Raw genomic sequence first — 22,148 nt, 5'->3', positions numbered from 1 at the left:
GCCCCCCCTTTTGCACCGTATACATCCCCATTGCCCCCCCTTTTGCACCGTATACATCCCCATTGCACCCCCCCTTTTGCACCGTATACATCCCCATTGCCCCCCCCCCTTTTGCACCGTATACATCCCCATTGCACCCCCCCTTTTGCACCGTATACATCCCCATTGCACCCCCCCTTTTGCACCGTATACATCCCCATTGCCCCCCCCTGGCATCGCCCTATTAAATAACCCCGGCGATATTGTATGTAGAGGGGGGTGTGCGTGATGCATAGAATTCCTAGTGTATGGAGACAAATCTCGGGCAGAGGATCAGATGTGTCGCTGGTGACAGATATAGGAGAGGAATTACATGACACATAACCTTGGTTCCAGGACACAGCAGATCAGAGCCATGTATACGCGGCACCTGTCAGTCCTTCACATCTCACTGCCACCCAATCCTCCACATCGGACTCCTCTGAGGCCCGGGGGGTACGGCTAATAGGGCTAGAACACCCGAGGAGCCGGGTCACGTCCTCATTTTACACTTCACAATGATCTACAAATGTAGCGCTACCCACGCAGGGGCAGCTGGTGAACCTGGTTATCTACCACCCTGCACAGCCAGGCACATGAATTTCCCGCTCTCTCTCTGTAGACAAGAAACAGTCATTGCAGCTTTGTTTGTTTTGTTTTAATTAGGGGAACTGAACTTGGGTGGGAAATGGTTCTTATGGGATGCCCATTTGATCAGCAAAGAAACTCTTCAACTATGTACAGTGCCTTGAAAAAGTATTCATACTAGGGTTGTCCCGATACCACTTTTTTAAGACCGAGTACAAGTACCGATACTTTTTTTCAAGTACTCGCCGATACCGAATACCGATACTTTTTTTCAAGTACTCGCCGATACCGAATACCGATACTTTTTTTCAAGTACTCGCCAATACCGAATACCGATACTTTTTTTCAAGTACTCGCCGATACCGAATACCGATACTTTTTTTTTAACCACTTAACGCCCGCCGCACGACTATTTACGTCCGCAAAATGGCACGGACAGGCAGAAGGGCGTATATATACGTCCTTGCCTTTCGGCGGGTCGGGGGTCCGATCGGGACCCCCCCCCCACTACGTGCGGCGGTCGGATTCCCTCGGGGAGCGATCCGGGACAACGGCGCGGCTATTAGTTTATAGCCGCTCCGTCGCGATCGCTCTCCGGAGCTGAAGAACGGGGAGAGCCGTATGTAAACGCAGCTTCCCCGTGCTTCACTGTGGCGGCGCATCGATCATGTCATCCCCTTTATAGGGGAGACACAATCGATGACATCAGACCTACAGCCACACCCCCTACTGTTGTAAACACACACTAGGTGAAGCCTAACACGTTCAGCGCCCCCTGTGGTTAACTCCTAAACTGCAACTGTCATTTTCACAATAAAGAATGCAATTTAAATGCATTTTTTGCTGTGAAAATGACAATGGTCCCAAAAATGTGTCAAAATTGTCTGAAGTGTCCGCCATAATGTCGCAGTCACGAAAAAAAACGCTGATCGCCGCCATTAGTAGTAAAAAAAAAAAAATTAATAAAAATGCAATAAAAATATCCCCTATTTTGTAAACGCTATAAATTTTGCGCAAACCAATCGATAAACGCTTATTGCGATTTTTTTTACCAAAAATAGGTAGAAGAATACGTATCAGCCTAAACTGAGGAAAAAAAATGTTATATATGTTTTTGGGGGATATTTATTATAGCAAAAAGTAAAAAAATATTGCATTTTTTTCAAAATTGTCGCTCTATTTTTGTTTATAGCGCAAAAAATAAAAACCGAAGAGGTGATCAAATACCACCAAAAGAAAGCTCTATTTGTGGGGAAAAAAGGATGCCAATTTTGTTTGGGAGCCACGTCGCACGACCACGCAATTGTCTGTTAAAGCGACGCAGTGCCGAATCGCAAAACCTGGCCTGGGCATTTAGCTGCCTAAAGGTCCGGGGCTTAAGTGGTTAATGTCATGTGTCAGTATTTTTATTTATTTTACAATTTACATTTTTCACAATTTTTTTTTTTTTTTTACTATGCTTTTTTTGGGGGGGGGGGGGGATGGATGTGTCAGTGTGTTTTTTATTTTAATATGTATTATTTTTTACAATTAATTATTTTTATTATTTATTGCCATTTTTTTTTCTTAGCCCTGTTGGGGGGCTTTGGTGAGATATCAGGGGTCATAACAGACCCCTGACATCTCACCTTTGAGACAGAGAAAGGGACTAAGGACACAGATCCCCCAGTCCCTTTTCTCAGCTGCACTGGACAGGAGACAGAGGCTCCTATCCATTCATAAACTGAAGCATCGTAAACACAGGTTACAATGCTCAGTCATATGGATGGATAGAGTCAGTGATCACTGACTGTTCATTCGGAAAAGGTAGGGGCCGGGTTTACCGGCTCCTACCGCCACTCTCCATCCTGACAGAGGGGGCGGAGGAGGACATGGAGGGGGACACAGAGCACGGAGAGGGGAAGCAGTAGCACGGAGGGGGGACACGGAGCATGGAGGGGAAGAGCAGAACAGAGGACAGCAGCGGCACGGAGGGGGAGAGCAGAACGGCAGCGGCACGGAGGGGGAGAGCAGAATGGCAGCGGCACGGAGGGGGATAGCAGAACGGCAGCGGCACGGAGGGGGAGAGCAGAACGGCAGCGGCACGGAGGGGGAGAGCAGAACGGCAGCGGCACGGAGGGGGAGAGCAGAATGGCAGCGGCACGGAAGGGAGAGCAGAACATGGAAGGGGGAGAGCAGAATGGAGGACAGCAGCGGCATGGAGGGGGAGAGCAGAACAGCAGCGGCACGGAGGGGGAGAGCAGAACGGCAGCGGCACGGAGGGGGAGAGGAGAACGGCAGCGGCACAGAGGGGAGAGCAGAAGGCAGCGGCACGGAGGGGGGACAGGGAGCATGGAGGGAGGGGAGAGCAGAATGGAGGACAGCAGCGGCACGGAGGGGGAGAGCAGAACGGCAGCGGCACGGAGGGGGGACACGGAGCATGGAGGGGGAGAGCAGAATGGAGGACAGCAGCGGCACAGAGGGGGAGAGCAGAATGGCAGCGGCACGGAGGGGGGACACGGAGCATGGATCAATCACGAGACAAGCCACACAGGTGTTGAGGGTTAAACATGCAGAGCTTAAACTGTTTATTAAATACAAGACATACACTTTTACACACAGTTAGGGACACTCCCCTTAGCCTTGTCATAGAGGGGAGGGGGTAGGGGACAAGGAAGAACCAATGGGAACAGAACACTTGTACATTGAAGACTACAGATAAACATAAAGGGATTATGGTGAGCAGGCAGCCTCTCAATACACATGCCTTGTGGAGAGATGTCTCCAGTCCAGACCATTGTCTATGTGCCATGAACCAACACAATTAGACACAGCAACAAGAGGGGAGATGGGGGAGAAGGGATGTAGCATTACATTACATTATGTCAATGCCAGCTTGTCCCCAGGTCTCCAGTTTCTTCTGGGCCGTAATCTGTGGGTAGGAGGCCCACCCACAGTCCCTTCCAAAACACACAGTTGTTGTAATATTAATATATATGTGTAGGTATGTATGGCACAATATATTGTATTGCATTACCATATTGACCAGGAATTCAGTTGAACTGTCCAAGCCAGCTGAATTCTAACATATTAAAGGGACAGCTGAAGACCCTTTGATGCGTTAATCTTATGCAAGACTACCTAGGAAGTATTTATTGATGGTAATTAGACTTGAGGGGGTATTCATTCAGGGAAACATTTGGTTGACCTGGAAGAACCCCTCCCTCCAGTGTGAGACCAGTATTTGAGACATTCAAGCTGGCATTCAGTCAGTCTTGTCACTGAGAATATTCTCTGTATGAATATGGCACAGGTCTAGGAAAAGATGGGATTCTGAATCACTCTGTTGGATTTGTATCGTCTGTGGAATTTGGACTTTATTCTGTATTGGAAGTCAAATAAATGCACTCTCTGGAGAGCCTGGTGTGTTGCTGTGGGACACTATAATTTATAGTCAGCATACTAACACCTAAATATCAATTATCTAACCGGTCTCCAAAATATACATTATTTCACTACATTGGTGCCGTGTTGTTCTGTATGGGAAGATCCACCAAATGCACTCTTTGACTTCACTACAACAGTGACAGTGGGTTCTGTCACACATGCCTTTTTGCACCTCCCTTTTCTTCATGTGTTCAATAGTTTTTCCACGTGTCATTCAATTTTATTACACATAACTTAATCTATGAACGTATTTGTTTTGGTGTCTTTGTATGTATGGATTGCATGGGTTGTTACCGACATGTGGCGAACCTTTCATGTGGATAGCACCTTTCAAAATATATTTACCTAGAAAAATGGTGACGTGCTCAATACTTATTTTACCTGCTGTATATATATATACTACTAAACCACTATGTTATCATATGCTGCCAGGAATTTTGTATATCACGCTGACCGCATTTGGGGTCATTCGGAGTTTCGCATACACCCATACAAGTGATTCACACATTAGTAATATCCTTATAATGCTGAATTAGCAGCTAACGTGGAAATTCTTTAGTAATCCATTCTCATTTCTTATAGGTGTCCTGCAAGTACAGAAACCGGAGTCTTTTGCAATGTGATCCCGTGAACAAGTAAGTCGTTGACTGTACTGTTGTTTTACCAAGGGTGAAAGTTTTTTTAAGAGTGTTGTAAAAAGTTGGGTTTGTTACTATTATTACAGATAGTTTAGTGGCATACGTAAAGCCCAACTCCGGGGCTCAACTTAATTTTCGTAGATTTATAGTGCTTGGTATTGTGTTGACCTCTGTGGGCTTTCTACGAAAGACTTATTTTAGTTCTTGTCAGATAGTACACCTCCTGCTGGAGATATCAGAGCCATGATAGGCCCCAGGGCTGGTGTTGTGTCACTACCCCCGTCTGTTCTCAAAATGCTTGGCTGCATTGTCCACACGGCGCGCGGGGGGGGGGGGGGTGACCAGGGCCGCTCATAGGGGGGGACCACCAGTCCTAATGTAGGGGGCCCGGGCACACAGGGGGGTAATGAAACAACAGACTGGTGTCTACCAGTCGAGTAATGATGTTGTCAAGGGAGTGGGGGAGTACCAACGTGGAACTTTACCCATAACAACTTGATAAAAAATATTGTTCTTTAGCAAGGAACTTACAATCCAGTGCCTATGCCTGCAAAAGGGGCCAACCGGAAGTGATCTAGCAGGACGTAATTTTCTGACTAAAGTTCCACTTTAAGCTTTTTGATGAAGTCCCTCCATAAATGACTACATAGGAAAGGTAAGCACTGTAAGTCTATGAAAATAATGGTGCCTGGAGTTGGGTTACCAATGGGGGCCATTCTGTAGGTGGTTTCAAATCTGTGCGTAGAATGTGATTAAAGTATAACTAAAGACAAAACTTATTTTTGGATTTTTAAAACCTTAAACATGGCACTTACAGTGGAACCTTCGTTTACGAGTAATGCCCCGTCAACGCGATCAGGCTTTTGTTTTCGCCAAACCCCAATCGGAATTTCGATGGAATTCCATTGGAGTAAAAGAGAACATGGAATACAAAGTGGCCCGGGACTGATGGAAAGAGCACCAGGACCGATGGAAAGGGCCAAAGCGGTCAGGGGGGGCCTCGGGATTACAACCCTCCGTTATTCTATCCGAAATGCAAAAAAAAAAAAGTTGCCTTCAGTTTTACTTTAAGACCAAGCTAATGAAGGGGACACACAGACGTTGTGTATAAAGCATAAGAGTTCATATGAGCCATCAACTTTTCTGTGGTATTCAGGGTTTTGTAAAACATGGGTAAGCAAAAAATTGGTAATTTTCTACAGGAATCATTTTTATTACTGCGCTGCATTGCAGTATTTTTCAAAAAAAGTTCTACATGTTACATTTTAATTCATTGCCCGGCATGGTCTCTTTTAAGTCTACTGAGTGGGACCCTCCACCACCAATGCCTAGGGAAGATCAAAATGTTGAGTATTGTACATTGTTGTAGCGCAGCCTTTTCCAACCAGGGTGCCCAGGGGTGCCTTGAGGTTCCTTCAGGGGTGCCTTGAGGTTTCTTCAGGGGTGCCTTGAGGTTCCTTCAGGGGTGCCTTGAGGTTTCTTCAGGGGTGCCTTGAGGTTCCTTCAGGGGTGCCTTGAGGTTCCTTCAGGGGTGCCTTGAGGTTTTTTCGGGGTGCCTTGAGGTTCCTTCAGGGGTGCCTTAAGGTTCCTTCAGAGGTGCCTTGAGGTTCCTCCAGGGGTGCCTTGAGGTTTCTTCAGGGGGGCCTTGAGGTTTGTTCAGGGGTGCCTTGAGGATCCTTCAGGGGTGCCTTGGTAAAATGCCTAAAAATTGCCCCAAAATTGTATACAAGCAGGTGGGTGGATGAAGCCTGCCTTTTAGTTAAACAAAGCCACTAGTTTTCCTTGTGCACCATTATGACCTTCTTGCCACCGGCATCCTAACAACCAATGATGTCATCAGTTGATAAGGAGGATGTTGGTCGTCATCCTTGTTTGACCCTCCTCGTCTGCCCCTCTCTGTCAGCACTGGTGTCACATTAGCTGAGCGATGGAGAAAAACTGAGGGAGAAGAAAAACATTGATAGTCAGTACCAGTGTACAAAAGTGTATTGGATTTGGAAGAATAAATCACTGCTACCGTTGGGTGTCCTATGTGTGTGGATGTTGATGTACAGTGGAACCTCAGATTACGAGCATAATCCGTTCCAGGAGAATGCTCGTAATCCAAAGTACTCGCATATCAAAGCGAATTTCCCCATTGAAGTCAATGGAAACGAAAATAATTTGTTCCGCGTTGACTTCATTCAGGATGCAATACCGAATGTGGGGGGCGCCGGAGAGCCTTGGAAACGGCCGAAAAGGCCCGAGGACACTTTGGCTGACCTCGGCAAGACTTCCTTTTGCCGAGGTCAGCCGCGCTGTCCTCTGGCCTTTCCGTGCATTTGCGAATGGCGCCGATCGGCTGCGATTGGCGACGTTTGGCTCTGATCGGCTCCAGCACCCCCCACCTCAGGCCAAAAGCGGTACTGCACACCGCTTTGGCCTGAATCCTGCTCGTTTTGCGAGACAACACTCGCAAACCGAGTCACAATTTTTTTAAATACAGTGCTCGTATTGCGAATCGCTCGTTAACCGCGTGACTCGCAATTCGAGGTTCCACTGTATTATGTAAAACTATTCGAATTGTTTTTTACATTTTAGAATGCGGAGCCTTGAGACTGTCCATAATTTTAGAGGGTGCCTTCACTGAAAAAGGGTTGAGGAACACAGTCGTAGCGTTCATTGTTGCGTTATGTTCTGCCATGCTTGTTACCCTCTATTCATTCCCTTTTCAGAAAGAACAAGATATATGGTGTAATAAGTTAACTTTTTTTTTCTAATTCTAACTTTAAATTTGTCTGAAATCCTCACTGTCTGTTGGCAAGATGTGATCCTGTGAGTAATATTTACACCCACGCAAAATGTAATGATACTTATATCCAGATTTCTGTCACTCTGGTATCCTGACTGTGTGGGTGGCCGATACAGCTGGAACTTCGAGAACTTTTGTAGCTAACAGAAGGAGGTTTTCGTAAATGATTTGTTTTCTGGAAGGCAACATCACGAGAGTCATGGAGACCCATCAGTCGGGGGTTACCTTGTCTCAAGACTCCATGAACATTCAGAATCTTATTCTGTAAACAGTTCACGAAAATCAGAGTCAAGTCAATGTGAAACTGTACATACCCTTCTATTGTCAGGAAGGTTTGTCTTTCGTAGTAATAGTGTGGACACGAGGTTCTCGGTTGATTTTGAGCTCCAAATATCATTGCACCATTTTTGAAAACCTCCAGCTGTTGGGGAGATTTATTAGAACTGTAAACAGTGAACTAGATAAAGAAATATTACTGTTGCCCAGTGGCGTCACTAAAATCTTCAGGGCCCCCGATGCAAGAAACCACGATGGCCCCCGATGCAAAGAACCATGATGGGCCCCAATGCAAGTAACCATGATGGGCCCCAATGCAAGAAACCATGATGGGCCCCTCTGACCCCCAACCAGAGCCCTTCTTGCGAGCCCTGTGGCGGAATGCCAGGGTCCAGATGCAAATGTTCTTTGTGTCCTTTAAAGTTCCACCACAGACCTCTGATGTTTCACATTTGAGACAGAGAATGAACAGGAAGCTCTGTACAGAGTTATTCCTGGCCATTCATTTAGTTCAGTTGAGGGCTGTGAGTGGCTATGCTGCTGCCTCCGTCGCTCCTCCTATACAGGATTACAGGGGGGGCTCACAGGCCACCTGCATCATGGGGCTGGATCACCATTGCGACCCCTGTAGGTACACCCCTGACGCGTCAATGCAACACGGACACACTACCCCCTCCATGCTCCCTACTGGTCCCGGCTGGATTTTTACTCCCTGGACATCAAGATAATATTGCATTATTCAAGGGACTATCTCTGGTTCTGTGCTGGGGTTTCTATTCCCCACCCTGCCTTTCTTTCCCCTTGATGTCCAACCGACCCTACATTTGTAGATACACCAGTTCCAGGGACACGTTTTAGGGACTTTGGATGGGGTAACCGGTTGCCTACCCTCCACTACCATCTCTCAACCAAGCGTGCGTCAGCCAAAGCTTTTTTATCATCATAAAACGGTGTTTTAAAGCAGTGGTCCCCAACCTTTTTGGCACCGGGGACCGGCTGCATGGAGGAAAATTTTCCAAGGCCCGGTTGGGGGGAGGTTGGGGATGGCATGCGGGGGGTAAGCGATTTTTCGCGGGCAATTTGTCAGCGCATTATTTCTATTTATTACATTGTAGTAAAAAATAAAGTTAAACCCACCATAATGTTGAATCAGTGGGAGCTTTGAGTGTGTCACTTGCCATGCTGCCTGCCACCAGATGCGGACTGTCACTTGCCACGCTGCTTGCCACCAGATGTGGATTGTCACTTGCCACGCTGCCTGCCACCAGATGCGGATTGTCACTTGCCATGCTGCCTGCCACCAGATGTGGTAAGGCCCCAACAGATGAAGCTAGTGTCCCCACTAGGCCCTGCTCACACTCACCCTGTCACTGGTAGTGTTGTCATACTCTGGGCTCCCCCATTAACAGTACTGTCATCTGCCCCTATTTATATAATAACCCCACATTACAGTCCTCAGTCCCCCCCACACATTACAGTCCTCAGCCTTCCCCCCCACACATTACAGTCCTCAGCCTTCCCCCCCCACACATTACAGTCCTCAGCCTTCCCCCCCACACATTACAGTCCTCAGTTCCGTCCCCCACACATTACAGTCCTCAGTTCCGTCCCCCACACATTACAGTCCTCAGTTCCGTCCCCCACACATTACAGTCCTCAGTTCTCCCCCCCACACATTACAGTCCTCAGTTCCGTCCCCCACACATTACAGTCCTCAGCCTTCCCCCCCACACATTACAGTCCTCAGTTCCGTCCCCCACACATTACAGTCCTCAGTTCCGTCCCCCACACATTACAGTCCTCAGTTCCGTCCCCCACACATTACAGTCCTCAGTTCTCCCCCCCACACATTACAGTCCTCAGTTCCGTCCCCCACACATTACAGTCCTCAGTTCCGTCCCCCACACATTACAGTCCTCAGTTCCGTCCCCCACACATTACAGTCCTCGGTTCCGTCCCCCACACATTACAGTCCTCGGTTCTGTCCCCCACACAATACAGTCCTCGTTTCCGTCCCCCACACATTACAGTCCTCGGTTCCGTCCCCCACACATTACAGTCCTCGGTTCCGTCCCCCACACATTACAGTCCTCGGTTCCGTCCCCCACACATTACAGTCCTCGGTTCCACCCCCCACACTTAGGGACAGATCGGAGGGAGGCACAGCATGAGGAGAAAAGTTGCAGGGAGGGATGGAGGGCCAAGGTAACAAACAGGCGATTGGCTGCTAGGATGAAGGACAGTCCTAGCAGCCAATCGCCTGTTTGATAACCTCGGGCAGCTCTGCCCTCCACCCAGAATTGTTACGCCTCCCGCTGTCGGCTCTATGAGCGACGCAGGAGGAAGAAAAGTCTCCTTGCGGTCTGAATGGCAGAGTGCCGCGGTCAGCATGTGGGGCTCTCTCATGCCGCCTGCTCGCGGCCCGGCTGCAGAAGTGCCGCGGCCCGGCAGTGGGCCGCGGACCGGGGGTTGGGGAACACTGTTTTAAAGGACCTAATACATGCCCAAAAGGCTGTTTAGGCAACAACACTGTATATATCATATTTTCTTATCATTAACGGTCGTTTCCACAAACCTATGCAGAGACCTGTTTAACCAAACTCTAAGCTCCTGATGAAGCGTCCTGTATGCGAAACATGTCGAGAGTAAAAGCAAGATTTACCATTCCACATATCCAACTCAGTTCCAAGGATTAAAAGTTTATATATACTCTTCTGTGCTATATAGTCTCATGTCATGAGTATATTTGCATAAGTATAAGCTTTTTTGTACTATTCTTTATAATGTGTACTTAGATAATATGCTGATAATGTACTGTTCCCACGAAATTATGTATATCTTTCCTCATATACTCTTTTTTATGGAATAAATATTTATAGATTGTTTTAATTTATTACTTGTACCGCCAAAAGTCCATTCTAGTAGTCCGGACTAATTTCCACACCCCTGTAATTGCCCTTGGCAATCCTTAAAGGGGTTGTAAACCTTTGTGTTTTTTCACCTTAATGCATCCTATTCTATTGCAAATTCTATTGTTACAAAAATGAAAAACATGTATATGACATAAAGTGCAAAAAGTTGTTACAACAACATATATACAAAAAGGGCTGGGAGAAAATACAAGTTGTAATGCTTTAAACTATTCCTCATCACCCTGCTGCTGCCAGTGCTAGGTGATGAGAAAGGGTTGCTGTAAATTCTCGACGCAAGTGCGTTTTACAGGCCTGAGCTTCTTCAGGAGTACAACTACAGCAAAGCTCCAAATAGACATAAACAGAAAAATAGTCATCCTACAACCGACTGTTGCCAAATCCCTCAATGCATGGGGTAGTCCATTAGGATTTTTGTCATAGATCACCATAGCCCCAATATGGTCAGTATTCAAATGACCCGATGATATCTGGTGTCTCGTGAGTATCAAAGATGCAGCCAATGGTGTCTGTTGGTAAATCTGGGTAAACAGCCAGTGAGGAGTGACAGAAAGTAGGGAGGAACCTCATATAACCACCTCCATCCTCTACATTTTTCTGTCTATGTCTATTTAGAGCTTTGCTGTAGTTTTACTCCTGAAGAAGCAGGCTCTTACCCGTGAAACGCAGTTGCGTCGAGAAAACGCAGCAAGCCTACGCCGATTCTTCACAATCTGGAACATCAATTGAAAATATTAGGACCTTTTTATTTTCACACCTAGTGATATACAATGCAGAATTTCTTATTCTGCAACAAAAGCCAACGAGTTTTGGGGGCTCAACACTTCCCCTTCATCAGGACTTGTAGAATGACAACTGTAGGGTGAGGGATATCATCCTGGACTGTAAGTTGGATCCCAGCTACAGATCATGCAGGTCCATGTACCTTCACGATCTCTAAACACCAGTGAGGAAAGGGGGAGAAATAGGCAAGGGCTACGCCCAAAAATTGCCCTGTGACCCCAATGTTTTTTAAGGACTATCTCGGTACCCAGAGATTATACAAATTTCTTTAAAAAATTATATAAACATTTATTGAGAAAATGACATAAAAAACATTGGCCCAGATTCACAGAGTGTGGGCGCACATTACGCCGCCGTAGCGCAAACGCCGTACGCCACGCCAACGTAGCGCAAAGATGGGCAAGCATTGCATTCAGCAAGCTATTGCTCCCAACGCTAAGCAAAGGGTGGCGTGGGAATCAAAGGCGTACGCCGGCGTAGGTGGAAGTGGGCGTGACCCATGCAAATGAGGCGTGACCCCATGCAAATGATGGGCCGAACGCCAGACAGATACATATCACGAACTACGCATGCGCCGTGACGTTGACGCATCCCCATGCGCCTGCTCACAACCACGTCGGAACAACTGCCTAAACTACGCCAGATCACTACGCACCTCGGGCAGCTCTGCCCTCCACCCAGAATTGTTACGCCTCCCGCTGTCGGCTCTATGAGCGACGCAGGAGGAAGAAAAGTCTCCTTGCGGTCTGAATGGCAGAGTGCCGCGGTCAGCATGTGGGGCTCTCTCATGCCGCCTGCTCGCGGCCCGGCTGCAGAAGTGCCGCGGCCCGGCAGTGGGCCGCGGACCGGGGGTTGGGGAACACTGTTTTAAAGGACCTAATACATGCCCAAAAGGCTGTTTAGGCAACAACACTGTATATATCATATTTTCTTATCATTAACGGTCGTTTCCACAAACCTATGCAGAGACCTGTTTAACCAAACTCTAAGCTCCTGATGAAGCGTCCTGTATGCGAAACATGTCGAGAGTAAAAGCAAGATTTACCATTCCACATATCCAACTCAGTTCCAAGGATTAAAAGTTTATATATACTCTTCTGTGCTATATAGTCTCATGTCATGAGTATATTTGCATAAGTATAAGCTTTTTTGTACTATTCTTTATAATGTGTACTTAGATAATATGCTGATAATGTACTGTTCCCACGAAATTATGTATATCTTTCCTCATATACTCTTTTTTATGGAATAAATATTTATAGATTGTTTTAATTTATTACTTGTAACGCCAAAAGTCCATTCTAGTAGTCCGGACTAATTTCCACACCCCTGTAATTGCCCTTGGCAATCCTTAAAGGGGTTGTAAACCTTTGTGTTTTTTCACCTTAATGCATCCTATTCTATTGCAAATTCTATTGTTACAAAAATGAAAAACATGTATATGACATAAAGTGCAAAAAGTTGTTACAACAACATATATACAAAAAGGGCTGGGAGAAAATACAAGTTGTAATGCTTTAAACTATTCCTCATCACCCTGCTGCTGCCAGTGCTAGGTGATGAGAAAGGGTTGCTGTAAATTCTCGACGCAAGTGCGTTTTACAGGCCTGAGCTTCTTCAGGAGTACAACTACAGCAAAGCTCCAAATAGACATAAACAGAAAAATAGTCATCCTACAACCGACTGTTGCCAAATCCCTCAATGCATGGGGTAGTCCATTAGGATTTTTGTCATAGATCACCATAGCCCCAATATGGTCAGTATTCAAATGACCCGATGATATCTGGTGTCTCGTGAGTATCAAAGATGCAGCCAATGGTGTCTGTTGGTAAATCTGGGTAAACAGCCAGTGAGGAGTGACAGAAAGTAGGGAGGAACCTCATATAACCACCTCCATCCTCTACATTTTTCTGTCTATGTCTATTTAGAGCTTTGCTGTAGTTTTACTCCTGAAGAAGCAGGCTCTTACCCGTGAAACGCAGTTGCGTCGAGAAAACGCAGCAAGCCTACGCCGATTCTTCACAATCTGGAACATCAATTGAAAATATTAGGACCTTTTTATTTTCACACCTAGTGATATACAATGCAGAATTTCTTATTCTGCAACAAAAGCCAACGAGTTTTGGGGGCTCAACACTTCCCCTTCATCAGGACTTGTAGAATGACAACTGTAGGGTGAGGGATATCATCCTGGACTGTAAGTTGGATCCCAGCTACAGATCATGCAGGTCCATGTACCTTCACGATCTCTAAACACCAGTGAGGAAAGGGGGAGAAATAGGCAAGGGCTACGCCCAAAAATTGCCCTGTGACCCCAATGTTTTTTAAGGACTATCTCGGTACCCAGAGATTATACAAATTTCTTTAAAAAATTATATAAACATTTATTGAGAAAATGACATAAAAAACATTGGCCCAGATTCACAGAGTGTGGGCGCACATTACGCCGCCGTAGCGCAAACGCCGTACGCCACGCCAACGTAGCGCAAAGATGGGCAAGCATTGCATTCAGCAAGCTATTGCTCCCAACGCTAAGCAAAGGGTGGCGTGGGAATCAAAGGCGTACGCCGGCGTAGGTGGAAGTGGGCGTGACCCATGCAAATGAGGCGTGACCCCATGCAAATGATGGGCCGAACGCCAGACAGATACATATCACGAACTACGCATGCGCCGTGACGTTGACGCATCCCCATGCGCCTGCTCACAACCACGTCGGAACAACTGCCTAAACTACGCCGGATCACTACGCACGGCGTGAACGTAACCTACGCCCAGCCAGACCCACGTCCAACGTAAAATACGCCGGCTTGTGTTCCCTGGTGCAGACCTTTGCATGTCTGTTGCTGGGTTGCACCTCCTTTATGGCGAATAGCTTTACACTTTCTAATCCCACGGTCCACAGTCCGCCCCCCTTCCCCCAAAACCTTAAGGACAGTAAACCGACCCCTTTCTTAGAAAGTTTGGAGACCCCTGATCTACCAGAACACCCAGATCCTTCTCCACCATTGATTCCCCCAGTTGTACTTCTCCTAGTATGTATAATGCATGCATATTCTTAGCCCCCAAGTGCCTAACTTTACATTTATCTACATTAAACCTCATTTTCCACACAGTTGCCCAATTAGACAGAGCATTAAGGTCGGCTAGTAAGTTGGAGACATCTTGTAAGGACGTTATTCCACGGCATAGCTTGGTGTCATCTGCAAAGAAAATATATTTACATCCGCCGACATTCAATCCAATCTGTAAAAATAGACAGATGGTGATTCGTTACCCATCTGTTTAGCGGATCGGATCATATGGCAGTTGGGTGTAAACGGACCGGCCCATAGAGGAGAGCAGACACAGACCAGCCGTCCGCCTGCTCACCGGGGATCAGCGGATAAATTCCCCACTGACGTGTGGAAGAGGTCTTAAGAAAGAGATCTTTGGTGGGTGGCTCCTATTCATCTATATCTTCCAACAGCAATTGAGTTGTCATGGACAGCTCCTATCAAAAGACCACTGTGACAGCCAATCACAGCAGCATTAAGACCTTCTTAGAGTGCTACCGAGCGGCAGTGGCCAGGGGTTAACATCCTACAGATTATCTGTTTTATATACATACACTATATTGCCAAAAGTATTGGGACACCTGCCTTTACACACACATGAACTTTAATGGCATCCCAGTCTTAGTCCGTAGGGTTCAATATTGAATTGGCCCTCCCTTTGCAGCTATAACATCTTCACCTCTTCTGGGAAGGCTGTCCACAAGGTTTAGGAGTGTGTCTATGGTAATGTTGGACCATTCTTCCAGAAGAGCATTTGTGAGGTCAGGCACTGGTGTTGGAGGAGAAGGTCTGGCTCACAGTCTCAGCTCTAATTCATTACAAAGGTGTTCTATTGGGTTGAGGTCAGGCCAGTCAAGTTTCACCACCCCATAATCGTTCATCCATGTCTTTATGGACTATGCTTTGTGCACTGGTCCAAATCATTTTGTGGAGGGGGGATTATGGTGTGGGTTTTTTTTTACAGGGTTTGGGCTTGGCCTCTTAGCTTCAACTCTTCTGGGAAGGCTGTCCACAAGGTTTAGGAGTGTGTCTATGGGAAGGTTCGACCATTCTTCCAAAATCAAATTTTTTGAGGTCAGGCACTGATGTTGAATGAGAAGGCCTGACTCACAGACTCCGCTCGAATTCATCCCAAAGGTGTTCTATTAGGTTGAGGCCAGTCAAGTTCCTCCACCCCAAACTCGCTCATCCGTGTCTTTATGGGCCTTGCTTTGTGCACTGGTCCAAATCATTTAGTGGAGGAGGGATTATGGTGTGGGGCTGTTTTTTAGCGTATATTTAACCTGTCTGGAGGCCAAAGCCAGCAATTAAAGTTTTATCAATTTGGGTGAAATTACCTATATATTTCACGATAACGAATGCGCAGAATCCGAAATTTCAAAAGATCCGACATAAAAAATGCTTTATTTTCGTTTTGTTGCCACAACGGCTCGATATAGGTAGAAGATTCGACATGACGGTGACAATAGCAATCAGTGTCTATGGAACCTGCGGTCGAATGTGCCTAACCTTACTCTATTAGTTCAGGATTATTCGACATAGAGAGAAAAGATTTGACATAGAGAGAAAAGATTCGACATTATAGAGATATGAAGATTCGACATAGAGAGAAAAGATTTGACATAAAGAGAAAAGATTCGACATTATAGAGACATGAAGATTCAACGAAGCAGCTAAAAACATACGATTGCCGCGAGCGGACATTTAAGGTCAAATGCTCCGCCCATAGGATATAGAAGAATTCTAATGTTGGTTGACTAGTAATAATAATTAATAAATATAATTATTATTAGTCATACAACATTAGAATTCTACTATAGCTTGTGGGCGGAGCATTCGACCGGAAATGTACGATCGCGGCGTCGTACAGTTTAGCTGCATCGTCAAATCTTCTTATGCCGGGTACACACGGTCAGAATTTCCGACAACAATTGTTCGACGTGAGCTTGTTGTCGGAAAATCAGGCCGTGTGTAGGCTCCATCGGACATTTGCTGTCGGAATTTCCGGCAACAAAAATTTGAGAGCCGGTTCTCAATTTATCCGACAACAAAAGTTCTTGTCGGAAATTCCGACCGTGTGTACACAATTCAACGCACGAAAATCCTAGGCATACTCGGAACCATTGAACTTAATTTTTCTCGGCTCGTCGTAGCGTTGCACGTCACCGCGTTCTTGACGTTCGGAATTTCCAACAGCATTTGTGTGACCGTGTGTATGGAAGACAAGTTTGAGCCAACATCCGCCGGAAAAAAAATACACGTTTTTCCGATCGTGTGTACGTGGCATTAGAACATTCGACGGACACCATAAGCCTTCAATTGACAGATTCAACCTTAACCACCTAAGACCCGGACCTTTAGGCAGCTAAAGGACCCGGCCAGGTTTTGCGTTTCGGCAGTGCGTCGCTTTAACAGACAATTGCGCAGTCGTGCGACGTGGCTCCCAAACAAAATTGGCGTCCTTTTTTTCCCACAAATAGAGCTTTCTTTTGGTGGTATTTGATCACCTCTGCGTTTTTTATTTTTTTGCGCTATAAACAAAAATAGAGCGACAATTTTGAAAAAAATTCAATATTTTTTACTTTTTGCTATAATAAATATCCCCCAAAAATATATAAAACGTTTTTTTTTCCTCAGTTTAGGCCGATACGTATTCTTCTACCTATTTTTGGTAAAATAAATCGCAATAAGCGTTTATCGGTTGGTTTGCGCAAAATTTATAGCGTTTACAAAAAAGGGGATAGTTTTATTGCATTTTTTATTAATTTTTATTTTTTTTACTACTAATGGCGGCGATCAGCAATTATTTTCGTGACTGTGACATTATGGCGGACACTTCGGACAATTTTGATACATTTTTGGGACCATTGTCATTTTCACAGCAAAAAATGCATTTAAAATGCATTGTTTACTGTGAAAATGACAGTTGCAGTTTGGGAGTTAACCACAGGGGGATGCTGAAGGGGTTATGTGTGACCTCATGTGTGTTTACAACTGTAGGGGGTTGTGGCTGTAGGTGTGACGTCATCGATTGTGTATCCCTATAAATGGGATGACACGATCGATGACGCCGCCACAGTGAAGAACGGGGAAGCTGTGTTTACACACGGCTCTCCCCATTCTTCAGCTCCGGGGACCGATCGCGGGACTCCAGCGGCGATCGGGTCCGCAGGTCCCGGTCACGGAGCTTCGGACCGCGACCCACGGCTGGGTACTAGCACAGGACGTACCTATACGTGCGTGTGCCCAGCCGTGCCTATCTGCCGACGTAAATGTGCAGGAGGCGGTCCTTAAGTGGTTAATTCATTCGGATTTTCGGACGAATGCATTTTTTAACGAAACAAAATAAATAAAGAAAAATTTTGGGAGTAACTAAATAAATTTATTTTCCGGGCGAAAACGAAATTCCGAAATGAAATATTTCAGTGTGCACCTGCCTAATTTTCAGTAAATAGCTACTGATTTAAAATCTTTCCTCTCTAATTAAAATAAAGTTTTAAAATCTGGTAAATCTTCTATCACAACTTGTGACCTGTTCAAGCCTTGCTTTCTTTTTTTTTCTTTTGCCCGGTTCTTGCGTTGTCCCACAGATGTTGCGGGCTGCATGTTGGACTTGACTGGTGTGAAATGTATGTTTACTTTAATGGATTTATTATTAAGGAATTTTATCAGCGGTGAGTAGTCTTAGTGTTCTAGTTTATTAATGGTTCTGAGAGTTTCAGATTTCCTTGGAAAAGCACATTTTAATTTCTCAAGAGACAGAGATTTAATATCAAACAGCAGACGGCCAGTGTGGTGTTTTATGACGCCGTAGATGGTGGGGTGCAGAATGTGGCTAGGTACTGTACCGCAGCGGAATAATGATCTGTTGAAGAATCCAATCTTGCCTCCGCAATTTCAAAAAAAGAACGCAGTGTATATTACTAGTGTGAGTTATTATTCTACTGTATACCTTAAAGTCATTTCTAAAATGACTTTTACAGCTTTAAATGTTTGATTTTTCCATATTTCCGGTATTTTATTAATAATACTTGATGGGGAGATGATCCACTGGAGGGAGATCTGTATTTCACTGCAGTCACACAAAGTCCTATCTAGAAACTGCTGAGATAAAATAGTAATCTTTTGCTTTAATTCAGACAAACAGTCCTAGAAACATAGGGCCAAATCCTCAGAAACGGAGCGTAACTTAACTTTTCAGAGTTAAGTTACACTGCCGCAATTCTCCGAAGTTAGGTGCCGATCCTCAAAGCACTTACCTGGAAAATTGCGGCAGTGCAACTTAACTCCGTCCGTACTGCGCATGCGTGTGACGTCATTTTTCCCGACGGGCAGCGCGCGAAATTACGTTACGTCGGGCTTTGTGGATTGCGACGGGACAATAAAGTTGCGTCGGGTAAAAAAAAAGTTACGCGCCGGGAAAAAAAATTCAAAATTTTTAAAAAATCGCGGCGATCGAAAAAAAGGTCTGTTTTTACAAGGTGTTACTAGTTTACACTTTGTAAAAGCAGAACTAATTTTACGTATGCAAAACGTAACTTGCGCAGAAAACACAAAGCTAAAAAGCTTTGTGGATCTGCCTAAGTACTCATTTGCATACGCAAAGCGGCATTTCGACTCGAAATGCCCCCAGCGGCGGGTGCGGTACTGCATCTTAAGATCTGACAGTGTAAGTGTCTTACAGATGTCAGATCTTCTGCCTATCTTTGGAAAAATCCTTTTGAGGATCAGATCCAAAGATAGGCACAGGGATACGCAGGCTGAACAGCAGTTCCGCCTGCGTATCTCCTTTGAGGATTTGGCCCATAGAGTCTTGGTAGAAAAAAAGGACCAAAGGGTCTATTGACTCCTTCCCATTTTTTATTTAATTTAATTTAACAAAAAAATAAAAATTTAAATTTTTAATTTTTAAATATAAATTAAAAAAATGTAATTTTAATATATACACTTTAGCCCCTTCCCGACCAGAGCACTTTTTTTGCGATTCGGCACTGCGCTGCTTTAACGGACAATTGTGCGGTCATGCGACGTTGCACCCAAACAAAATTGACATCCTTTTTTTCCCACATATTTCTACGCATGAATCTATCCATTAACCATATAAAGGGGTGGCTTGATAGAGGGGGCGGCGCCAATGCGCCCTTAATGGCTGCCCTTGTCCGCCCACTAGTAACCAACAACATGGCCGCCTCCAAGGCGGTGACAACTTTTTTACTCCTTAGCCAGAGTTCTGTCAAAACAGCCAACTCGTCGTGTACAGTAGTGTATACGCTGCCGGTGTTCTGTGAAGACAGCCAAGTCGTTGAAATCTGCAATTACTGCTGCTGGAGAGTCACCGGAAGTGACGTAATTGGAGATTTGGAGGAGTTGGCTCTTTAGACAGAACACCGGTCAGCAACTGGAATCAGGATGCAGAATCACAGGATACGCAGAAGGCTGAAGACAAAGCAGCACTGATCCGGAAGCACTGGCCCAGTGGCATTCGCGTATGTGCATCAGCAAGTGCCTAATTTCTGCAAACACAAAAAGGGAACATGTGTTAGCCTGTGCACAGATGTTCATCTAAAGCGTGGGTCTCCAAACTGCGGCCCGAGGGCCTTTATCCGGCCCTTGGGGCACTATTCCTCCCACTGACACCAGCAATGGGGCACTATGTTTTCCACTTATACCAATGATGGGATACTATTCCTCCTACTAATACCAATAATGGGGCACTACTCCTCCTACTGACCACTAGGGATGAGCTTCGCGTTCGAGTCAAACTCATGTTCGACTCGAACATTGCTTATTCGCTGAACAGCGAACAATTTGGGGGGGTTCGTGGCAAGTTCGAAAAGCTGCAGAACACCCTGAAAAAGTCTATGGGAGAAATCTAAAGTGCTAATTTTAAAGGCTTATATGCAAGTTATTTTCCTAAAGGGGACATGTATCAATGCAAAAAAAGTTTTTAAAAAAATGGCCGTTTTTTCGGGAGCAGTGATTTTAATAATACCTAAAGTGAAACAATAAAAGTGAAATATTCCTTTAAATTTCGTACCTAGGGGGTGTGTAAAGTATGCCTGTAAAGTAGCTCTTGTTTCCCGTGCTTAGAACTGTCCCTGCACAAAGTGTCATTTCTGAAGGATAAAAAGTCATTTCAAATCACTGCTCCCGAAAAAACTGCAGTTTTTAAAACTTTTTTTTTGCATTGATACATGTCGCCAGGAGCAGGACCCGGGTCCCCAAACACTTTTTAGGACAATAACTTGCATATTAGCCTTTAAAATTAGAACTTTCGTTTTCAAACGTTCGAGTCCCATAGACTTTAATGGGGTTCTAAAGTTCACACAAACTATTGGTCTGTTCGCAGGTTCTGGTGCGAACCGAACGCGAGGGGGGGTGTTTGGCTCATCCCTACTGACCACTAACCCATAGGCCTTACTGATGCTGGGCTCGGGACATTTTTTACCCCTGCTGGACACAATGCGGCCCTCCTAAAGTCTGAAGGACACTAGACTGGCCCTTTGTTTGAAACGTTTGGAGACCCCTGATCTAGAGGAGCCATCTCGTCTATTGGCATGCCCTTCCTTACAGACTCGTTCTCCGGGGATTTAGGGACTTAACCGAAATCAGGATTTTCATGCCACGTTAAAAGAGCTTCAGCGTTCGTAATATCCAGCTTTGTTTAATCGCACCTCCTTGTCCAGATGAGTATTGTCTTTCTGATAATTTTGTTTACCTAACAAAATCTCTCTAATTAAATCTCCCTTCGGATGGTGTGACTCTTGCCGCGGGGTAAGTGAGCTTTTCTGAGCACGGCGAGCCAATGTTTCTCCTCCACTTTAGTACGACAGAACATGGCTTTTCTTGTGTTTTAGCACAAGCTTTTAAAATTAATTAGTTTTCTTTTCTTTTTTTCTTGTAGCAGTGAAAAGGTACCTTGTTTTCTGAGGCCACTTTTAATAACCTCTCTTGTTTTACAAGGCACTTTAATTCCAGACTGCCTACCACTCGTTCCCACTGTGGCTTGTCCACCCAGCTTTCCCCCTGTAGAGTTGGTGTACCCATAAACAGATGTAATGGACAATTGTGATCCAGCTACCTGCAATTTTACTCTAGATCCTAAACTTTTAACAATTTCCAAGTGCCCACAGTCAAATATATATACGGGATTGTGAGTTTTAACTCTTCTGCTGCCAATGACACTTAGTTCTTCATGGCTTAACGGTTCACGGTTTGGTGTTTTTTTTTAATCCTGTTTATTATAGGCATTCGCTACAATTGTCCGGAAACTCTAGCTAGTACAGAAAATACTTTGCATCATCATAGCACCTTCTTCCTAGAGAAGTACACAACGGAAAAATTTGTTTCATGTAAATATGGGACGTGTGAGCTGCTAAAATGTAACACCCTACAATTTTTGCACAGCCACTATTAGTTTAAAATGCAGTACCGGCCGAAATATGACTTTTAAGATAAAAAATACCCCTAGAATACTCATGGCTCGTGCATCGTAACAAGGGTATGCTGTAAAATTTGCCCAGTTTTCTCGTTGTGCAGCATCGTTTTCTTACTTTCTTACTCCAGCGTGGGCATCTGAAGCCACAGTGTCCTTCTTCCTGGATTCCATGCATGCTGGCTATCCATCATGCACCTGCCGATCTCG

The 22,148-nt window shown here is 45.3% G+C and overlaps 1 protein-coding gene across 3 annotated transcripts in view; it reads left to right on the top strand.

Annotated features, from left to right (window-relative positions):
* The window catches only part of PKNOX2 (PBX/knotted 1 homeobox 2), a 524,525-nt gene that overhangs the window by 112,738 nt on the left and 389,639 nt on the right, over positions 1 to 22,148 (top strand). For all 3 annotated transcript variants that reach the window (XM_040326438.1, XM_040326439.1, XM_040326437.1), the window contains exon 2: positions 4,615 to 4,667. The gene's annotated coding sequence lies outside the window, so the exon portion shown is untranslated. The remainder of the gene's footprint in view (positions 1 to 4,614; positions 4,668 to 22,148) is intronic.

This window comes from Rana temporaria, chromosome 10 (genome assembly GCF_905171775.1).
Source record: "Rana temporaria chromosome 10, aRanTem1.1, whole genome shotgun sequence".
Taxonomy (NCBI): Eukaryota; Metazoa; Chordata; class Amphibia; order Anura; family Ranidae; genus Rana; species Rana temporaria.
The sequence above is the reverse complement of the archived record's forward strand: the minus strand, read 5'-3'. Positions and strand labels throughout refer to the sequence as shown.